We start from the raw sequence: 10,425 nt of genomic DNA, 5'->3' as shown, positions 1-10,425 counted from the left end.
AGTACAGACTTAAACAGAGAACTCTCAACAGAGGAATCTAAAGTGGCTGAAAGACACTTAAGAAAATGTTCAGCCGGGCGGTGGTGGCGCACGCCTTTAATCCCAGCACTCGGGAGGCAGAGGCAGGCGGATCTCTGTGAGTTCGAGACCAGCCTGGTCTACAGAGCTAGTTCCAGGACAGGAACCAAAACCACAGAGAAACCCTGTCTCGAAAAACCAAAAAAAAAAAAAGGGAAATGTTCAACATCCTTAGTCACCAAAGAAATGCAAATCAAAACAACTCTAAGATTCCATCTTACACCTGTAAGAATGGCCAAGATCAAAAACACTGATGACAAATTATGCTGGAGAGGTTGTGGGGAAGAGGGGACACTTCTGCATTGCTGGTGGGAATGCAAGCTGGTACAGCCCCTTTGGATGTTAATGTGACAATTTCTCAGAAAATAGAAAATAACATTCCTCAAGACCCAGCAATATCACTTTTGTGTATACATCCAAAGGATGCTCAATCTTGCCACAAGGACATGTGCTCAACTATGTTCACAACAGCATAGCCAGGATCTGGAAACAATATAATTTCCCTTCAACTGAAGAATGGATAAGGAAAATGTGGTACATTTACACAATGCAGTACTACACAGCAGGAAAAAAATAATGACATCTTGAATTTTGCAGGCAAATGGATGAAGCTAGAAAATATAATTTTGAATGAGGCAACCCAGACACAGAAAGACAATTATCACATGTACTCACTCATAGATGGTTTGTAAACATAAAGAAAAGAAAACCAGCCTACAAATCACAATCCCAGAGAACTTAGACAACAATAAGGACACTAAGAGTGACTTACATAGATCTAATCTACATGGGAAGTAGAAAAAGATGGGATCTTTTGAGTAAATTGGGAACCTGGGGACCTTGGGGAAGGGTTGAAGGTAGGAGGGAAGAGGAAGGGGGGAGCAGAGTAAAATGTAGAGCTCAATAAAAATTAATATAAAAAAGGAATCACTGACGTTAGGGTACTGAAAGACAACAAAATATTAAGCTTGCTTTCTCCTATACCAGAGTACATCAAATGATTCTTACAGAGTACAATTCATGATTCAGCTGTAAGCCCAGCTTCAGAGGGTCTAACAGCATCTTTTTGCTTCTATGAACACCACATATATGTGCTCATACTCACACACATATACATTAAAATCAATAAAATAAAACAATATAAAATCAATGATCTGGATAAGATTGTGGCTGACTGACATCAAAATTGAAAACTATAAGTGATAAGAATCACTTATTAACCATCGACTCTTAGTTATTTTTTGAGATAAATATTTTATATACAATAACTGTAATGAGAAAATAGTCTTGATATACCTTTGATTCATTACAGACTTTTATGGCATCACAGAACAGACACACACGGGTCAGAGAAAAGGATGCCTTTACATTTGTAATTATTTAAATATAGATAAAAAGGAGAAATGGAATGGCTTGAGTTGCTAATAGACCTGATATGTGACCAGATGTGTGGAACTGAATCCATGATTATGTCCACTCTTCTGCTGTATTTTACTTAACTACCCTACCCTGTCTTGCTGTTAGTACAGATAATGGGACTGAGAGTAAAATGGGCAAGAATGTCACAGGTAAATGTTAATATATTATGAAAATACTTTATGGAAGTTGCAAGTCTCCAGCTAGTTGTTGATAAAGTATGAGGTTTCCCTCTGTACCTATAAGAATGGTCACACAGCTGCCACTTAGCACTGCCAGAATCAAGTTTCAACATCTTATCTCTGTCTATTGACAAATGAAAGTATCAAACTTTTCCTCATGGAATAGTATTCTCTAAAAAGCATGCCTCTCAATCACTTACATACTAATAATTTTCCCCTTTAATAACATACATTATTATTCATTATGAATAACTTATAAATAACCAGAGTCTGTTTTATTTTAAGGTGTTAACTACTTTATACATGCTTTAAGTTTTATATAAATTTTATCAAATTAAATGTATTAATAACTAAATTTGTATTAATATTTAATAATTACTGAATTTAGTGAAGGAATAAATACAAAGTCAGCACACCCAATGTTATAAATTATCAAGTATGTTTGGGAGAGATACTTCAAGCTTTTTCATGACCTAATAAAACATTGTTTATTTTTTATTTTTCTTCCTCCTGCTCTCCAATTCTTCTTCTTTCTCTTCTTTTATCTCTTGTTCTTGCTCTTCCTCTTCTTCCTCTCTTTATATTTGATCTACCACTTTCGATTCTGTAGTAAAGTATTTACATGAATAAGAATCACGGCCACAATAATGCACAATATTACAAAATTGTAAGTCTAAATTTTGCTATTACATTTGTCATTCTACTTTCTGTATAAATATTCATTATAGCTATGATCTTACATTTTTAATCTTTCCTAAATTTGGTGTCAATATTACCAGAGGCGTAATGAAAAATTATACAGTTTACCTTCATACTGTAGACTCTAACATCTTTCTCTTCTCCCACCTTCTCCACTTTTTCTTCCCTGTCTTCCACTTCCTCCTCTCTTCTCTTCTTGAAGACCCTTTATGAAAGTAATACCTATAAAACCCCACCCTTTTCATATACAAAACTCTTACAATCTTCTTACCAGCTTTAAAACACAAGTCTGTTTGAGGAAAATGCAACTTGAAATAGGCCATTTCTGAGAGAAGCAGAAGCCTAACTTAGAATACACACATATTTAAATTATAAAGTTTAACAAACAAATCATGGATAGCAATACAGCTAACTCTAAGGAATAAATATAAAGTTAATTTATAGCATATATATGAAATTGTGTTATTTTCTTTTGAGTAAGTAGAAGGTTTGTGTATGATAGTTTATTCCATCCCAAGTTTTGAAAAGTCATCTTATACTTTACTTCAGTATGTATTCTTGAAGAAATTCTTCATTGCTTTAAATTTCTACTACAGAGATGATTACCCCCACTGGACTGAAACCGTTTTGTGCAAGTATTGTGAGGTCTTCCAGGTTGGAGAAGTCTTGGACCAGTCCTTAAACAATCAGAAATCATCAGTACAGATTTTTCATAGCCAATCTGAGGTACAACTTGTTATTCTCCCTGAATAACTATTTTGGCACAATGTATTTTGGCACTCTGAAGTATGATCGCAAATATCTCTTCCAGTGAAATTTTTTTTTTTGGTTTTTCGAGCGAATTTTTATGAAAGAGGCTTCAACACATTGCCTGAAATCACCCAACACTCAGAATTATGATTGTCATACCTCAAACATTATCAACTGATTCTTGCAAACATAGACTCTTTGATACTAAGTTAAGTCTAACATAGACTCTTTGATACTAAGTTAAGTATAGTCCCCTGGAAGAAAAGGGGACTAGAAGTAAAAGGGACACATCATCTTAGGCTTGTCTCTGAGTCGTTACACTATTGATTAAGATTTACCTACATGTACACCTATGCCTACCCATCATGAGGGTCACCTTCTTATAACCTATCTTATCTACCAAGGTGTAGTTACCATGGTAATATTAATCTAAATCTGAAGAGACTCCTATTGAAATACAATGACATGCCTTTATCTGATTCTCATTTACTATGGTGATGTCATGTTTAGAGTACCTTTATGTGTCTAGTTGAAATGAAGGCTCTTGACTACAAGGTTCAGAACAGCTTCTGATGTTTGAGTTATGTGAATTTTTAGTGAAACTGATTTATACAGTACTGTACTGCTTCCTTCTGATGCTTATTATTAAACTTCATTTTAGAAGTTTAAAAACATAACTTAGAAAACAAATCTGATTGAACATTTATTATATCCTTAATCTGAGTTATTTAAATAAAATATAGGTCAAACTCTAATAGTGAAATAATTCTCCAAAAACATTAATAGTTCAAAAAATAAAACTTTATTATGCTTTTATATCCGTTTTCAATTTTAAATGTGCTACTGTAATGTATCCTGATTTCCAATTGATTTGTAATTCTGTTCAGCATAAAGGTTGGGACAATACATAATTTCCAATACATCATACCCTTAGGTTTGTTTAAAATAAAAGACTCCTTTCTATTTTTCTTCTCTAAAATAGAAAAATAGTCAAGTTATATCAACAACTATATGTTTGTTTGGAACACAAAATCAATATGCTTAGCTACTTAGTATTATGATATATGCTAAATGCTGGGGAGATTTGTAATACATATCCAATTTTAAAAGGCTAAAACATCCTAATGGAAGTCATTTTCATAAAATGATTATGACTAGATATTATTATAGCTGGACAACTCTGTTATTAGCACTACATCTAGTTTCACCCTTGGAAATTGTTCAGTCTACCCTCATATTTCTAACTCTACCTCATATATTATATAGATTAAAAATGGCAAGAAGTAGAGTGTTCTTGGCATCTCCCACAACAAGGGAAACACAAAACTTTACTCCAATGGCAGAGAAGAGATAGGCGAATGGTGCTTAAGAAAACAAGAATCACCCTGACATCCCCAGAAAATGTGAAAGTCTCATTCTTGATCAAGCAGTTCATCCCAGATATCCATATTGACCTTCCAGTTAATAGCTTTCACAAGTGTCTTGGTAATTGTGAAGAATGCAGAAAACATTTTGGATTAAAGCAGAATTTAGGAAGCAAGACACCTTTTTAATAATTAAATAGATTTTCATACTCTGAAGTAGCCCAAGCTTCAGTTTCAAGAAAACAGACATCAGCATGCACTAAAATTAGTACTTAAGATTACAATATTCTGATAATATGGAGTTTGGATTGGACTGAAGAAAAGATATTTATTAAAGAGACATATCCCTGTAAAGGTACAGCAGATAAGCTTCAAGGAATAGTTAGTGAAGGGCAGAATTAGGTCACCGGCAGTGAAAATGAAGAGGTGTAGCTAGATTCAAGAGATTTACAAGGAATGATCACTAAGGGAATGACTGCCTGCATGAGAAGGGAGAGACATAAACTCTTAGGTTTCTTTCCTTTGAAATGCAGTATCTCTGATCTTTTCAGAGATACAAATCACCAAGTGACTGTCTTCAAGAAGTCTATGATATCCAGATTCTCAGGAAGTTCAATTCTCTTTAAAGGGAAAATTTACTCTGAAATGTCAATGAAGTAAGGCAAGATATGTTCATTATGACTAAACCAATGGGATCTGTCCTAGGCACCCAACTTAAAAGCATCAGAATATCTTCACACAGATGGAACTTGAGATGAGGTAGGAGAGGAGACCTTCAAATCCCTTCAAATGAAACTTTTTGATATGGTTTTCTTTATTTCCCTGCCCATATATGCTTTCACATTATTAATTATTTAAATGGACTTTAAGATAATCATTATACTTTTTATTTAATAACTAAGAGATGAGATTAATGTGAAGCAATAGAACAATTGTAGAACTAAAGTTATATTAGGATTTCTACTGAGAGGCTCATATTAATTATAAGTTATGCTTTGAAACTTAATAGAATTAATTTATCTCAGTAAAGAATTTAAATCTTGAGATAAAACATTCAGATTTTATTAAAAGCTTAGATCATTGAGATAAATTAAGTATGTTTTGGCCTTATTATGCTTCTTAAGATAACTATGACCTTGGATATTACGAAAAACATTGACTGTAGCTTCAACTTTTCTGAATATTTTATCTCTGGATTCTAAGTGGACCCTGATTTCTCAGGGCCCAATGATTATGGTAGCTGAAATATTTGAGATTTGTTTTGTTTTATTGATTTTTATTGAGCACTTCACTTAGCTCTGCTCCCCTCCCTCCCTCTCCTGTCCCCCACTTCAACCTACCCCCAAGGTCTCCATGCTCCCAATTTACTTAGATCTTGTCTTTTTGTACTACTCATGTAGATTAGATTTATGTATGTCTTTCTTAGGGTACTCATTGTTGTCTAGGTTCTCTGGGATTGTGATTTTTGGGCTGGATTTCTTTGCTTTATGTTTAAATAAACATTTATTTTTAAATAAATGCAACAACCTTTATTTATTTTTAAATAAATACAACTGGTACAACCCCTTTGTATGCCAGTGTGCCGATTTCTCAGAAACCACATATGAGTGAGTACATGTGATAACTGTCTTTCTGGGTCTGGGTTACCTCACTCAAAATGATATTTTATAACTCCATCCATTTTCCTGCAAAATTCAAGATGTCATTTTTTTTTCTGCTATAGTATTCCATTGTATAAATGCACCACATTTTCCTTATCCATTCTTCAGTTGAAAGTCATTTAGGTTGTTTCCAGGTTCTGGCTATGACAAACAACGATGCTATGAACATAGTTGAGCACATGTCTTTGTGGCATGATTGAGCATCCTTTGGATATATACCCAAAAGTGGTATTACTGGGTCTTGAGGAAGGTTGTTTCCTAATTTTCTGAGAAATCACCACACTTACATCCAAAGGGGCTGTACCACCTTGCACTCCCACCAGCAATGCAGGAGTGCTCCCTTTACCTTACAACCTCTGCAGTATAAGTTGTCATCAGTGTTTTTGATCTTGGCCATTCTTACAGGTGTTAGATGGACTCTCAGAGTTGTTTTGATTTGCATTTCAATGATGACTAAGGATGTTGAACATTTCCTTCAGTGTCTTTCAGCCATTTTAGATTCCTCTGTTGAGAGTTCTCTGTTTAGGTCTGTACTCCATATTTTTTTTGGATTACTTGTTCTCTTGATGATCAATTTCTTGAGTTCTTTATATTTTTAAAGATCAGCCCTCTGAGATGTGGGGTTAGTAAATTTTTTCCCCATTTTTTTGGCTGTTGTTTTGCATTACTATATGGATATTTGGGTAGGAGTTGCCAAATTCCCCCTGTTGCTTTTACATGTTTCGATCATACTCCCAATAGCTCTTGCCAACTTCATTTATTTTTGTTTTTATCACAGAGAAGTATGACTTCCTCTTTCCTGCATTCAGGATCCTTATTCCAGATTCATAAGCTCCTTTCGTGCAAGAACATGTCCTCTGCTCTGCTTTAAACTGAAAGTAGTTGTTTAGCCCAAAAAGGTGTGGGAATATTGTGTGATATTTTATTCTTTTGGCTTTTTGAGGGGCTTACCATCCAGCACCCAAATAAATCACACACAGAAGTTTATTCTTTCTTCTGTTTTTTTCACTTGAAATTTTGATAATAGGTATACACTGTTATAAACTGAGCACTTTCTAGTGTCTTCTTCAATTTCTTTTTTCAAAGATTAAAAGTTCTTGTCATACAAGTCTTCCACTTGTTTGGTTAGAGTTACTTCAAAATATTTTGTGTTATTGTGGCTACCTTGAAGGTTGTTGATTCTCTGAGTTTTTCCCCAGCCCCTTTATCATCAGTGTACAGGAGGGCTACTGATTTTTTTGAGTTAATTTTGTATCCTGCTATATTACTGAAAGTGTTTATGAGTTGTAGAAGTTCCTTGGTAGAAATTTTGGGATCACTTATGTATATTGCCATACCATCAGCAAACAGTGAGAGTTTGACTTCTTTTCCAACTTGTATCCTCTTGATCTCCTTTTGGTGTCTATTGCTCGAGCTAGGACCTCAAGAACCATATTGAATATATATTGAGAGAGTAGACAAACTTGTCTTGTTCCTGATTTCAGTGGAATCGCTGGACTTTCTCTCCATTTATTTTGATGTTGGCTGTTGGCTTGCTATATATTGCCTTTATTATGTTTAGGAGAGGTTATGAGGAAAAGGGAACACTTCTGTTTTGCTGGTGGGAATGCAAGCTGGTACAACCCCTTTGTATGCCAGTGTGCCGATTTCTCAGAAAATTAGGAAACAAACTATCTAAAGACCCAGTAATACCACTTTTGGGTATATATCCAAAGGATGCTCAATCATGCCACAAAACATGTGCTCAATTATGTTCATAGAAGCTTTGTTTGTCATAGCCAGAACCTGGAAACAACCTAAATGCTCCTCAACAAAAGAATGGATAAGGAAAATGTGGTACATTTACACAATGGAGTACTTACTACACAGCAGAAAAAAAAAATAGCAACATCCTGTATTTTTCAGGAAAATGGAAGGAGGTAGAAAACATTACTTTGAGTGAGGTAATCCGGACACAGAAAGACAATTATCACATGTAGTCACTCATACGTGGTTTTTCAACATAAAACAAAGAAAACAAGCCTACAAACCAAAATCCCAGAGAATTTAGACAACTAAGAGGAGACTTACATAGATTGAATCTACATGGGAAGTTAAAAAAGACAAGATCTCCAGAGTAAATTGGGAACATGGTGAACTTAGGGGTTGAAGGAGGGAAGGAGAAAAATGTAGAACTCAATAAAAATCAATAAGAAAATAAAAAAAGAACATAATGTTAGCCAGGTGATGGTGGCACGTGCCTTCAATCCCAGCACTTGAGAGACAGAGACAGGAGAATCTCTGTGAGGCCTGGTCTACAAAGTGAGTTCCAGACAACCAGACCTGTTGCACAGAAATCTGTCTCAAAAAACAAAACAACAGTTAATGCTACAACACATTCTTGTCCTTTGGTGAAAAGACCAAAGATAATATTAACCCCAACAAAGAATATTTTTATATCTCCATATTTGACCTTAAACCATAGAACATAAGTTTCTAAAGAGAAGGAGGAGACATCAGAAACCTGGTGCATATTTATTAAAAATAGTCAGCATCGCTTTAGAAGTCATTTCTCTCACATTGTAGAAATAGTTGCAAGGGGAAATTTTGGCTAAGCTGGGTCTCAAATAACTTAGTTATTCTGACAGTGCATCTAATGGGACCCACAGCTGTATATTCGGAGGACAGAAGGAAGCTTCAAAGGTACATGCAAGAAAGGGGAAATCTTAAAGTGAACGGAAAGAGAAAAATACAAACTACATCATATCTATTCTTTTAAAGAACTTTTGTTTTATTTCAGTTTCTACAATGACACAAGTGCATGTCAGAAATTGAAGAACATGTACTTTTAGAGAACTGCAAGATTTTAGACAAAAAGCTGCCTCCCACATCTGCTAAAATGGGTTGCTGGAGTAGGTGCACAGTGTGGTGCAAGCAAAGCTACTACAAAATCTCCAACTACATGACATGGAGAGTTGAGAGTGACCAGCTACCATATCTTTGCCCAGAGTCTTTGATCCAAGGAGAATATGAATACAGTGTGCAAGATAGCTGTTCACATTAGTATAGATATTTATTTTCCGTGAGTATATCCTGAAGGGTATCATGTCAGGTGTCTCATAACAAGGAACTGATGTAAACATAGTAGCAGAATGCAAATATACACACATACATTTCCAATTGGTGAGGTTATCTGAAAAAGGGAGAAAACACAACATCTAAAAATGGTTCTGAAATGCAAAGTGAGTTTATTCCACAGTGTATACACTTTTGTCCAATTTCCAAAACCTAGGTTTTTTCAGCCATGTATTAAGTACTGAATATATTTTACTTTCAACTTCATGCATTTCATATCATAAAGACATCTAAAATTCCCAAGTAAATATGTCCCTTGTAGTTTTATAATGAATAATAGAACAACTCCATATGATTTAGTATGTCTGCATTGGATGCAGAGATTTTCTATCTTCCTCTTTGCCAACCAGTTTCTTTCTTCAGCAAAATTTGAAGTCCTTGTTTTACTCTCCAGCCTCACAAGGATAGCATCATCAAAAAGAAGGCAACTGCTCTGTACATTGTTCAGATACTAATTAATGGAAATCTGACTGAAGAATATGACAATGGGTGAATGAGACCAGCACTTTTGCACTCATTTCTGGTAACTGAGGACAATGGGAGTTTATTGATTCTGGGAGACAGGAGAAAGTGACCATGGATGATGTCGCCATTCAGAAAGGACAAGGTAATTGTCTCTGGGCTTGTAAGAGGACATAATTTAGGAAGCTAAAGAAATAATTGCAAATGTTGGATTTCTATCTTCCCCCCATGGAAAGGTAGGGTTATGAACTCATCTGAGTACAGATTTTGGAGAAATGACCACCAGGTTTTTAGGACAGACCTCCTTAGGGAATAAAATCAAAAGGAGCTTCTTCTAAATTTACACATCAAAAAGGCAGAAAATAAATTAAATTTATAAGCTTCATGTTAAATTCTCTAAGAAAATGAAGGTCAGCGCCTAGGGTAAGGAAGCGAGTTCAGTAAAGTTTGGTAATCGAAGGGAAGATGAAAGCCATTTTGTTCAGGGCCTTTGCGGATGATTGGGCTGAAGTAATAGCTGAAAGGGCTCTGACATGACTTACTCAGTTGGCAGTGATTGCCGCTAGAGAAGGAGCTAACAGTGTGGACATCTTTGAGCTGAGAGAGAGGCAAACAGGCACGTGACAAAAAACTGGATAAACGGAAGATGAAAATTACAAACAGTGTCTCTACCATTGAGAATGCGTTCATGGTAATTTC

The sequence above is a fragment of the Chionomys nivalis genome, chromosome 6 (genome assembly GCF_950005125.1).
Source record: "Chionomys nivalis chromosome 6, mChiNiv1.1, whole genome shotgun sequence".
In the NCBI taxonomy this organism is placed as follows: Eukaryota; Metazoa; Chordata; class Mammalia; order Rodentia; family Cricetidae; genus Chionomys; species Chionomys nivalis.
Note: the sequence above shows the minus strand (reverse complement) of the source record.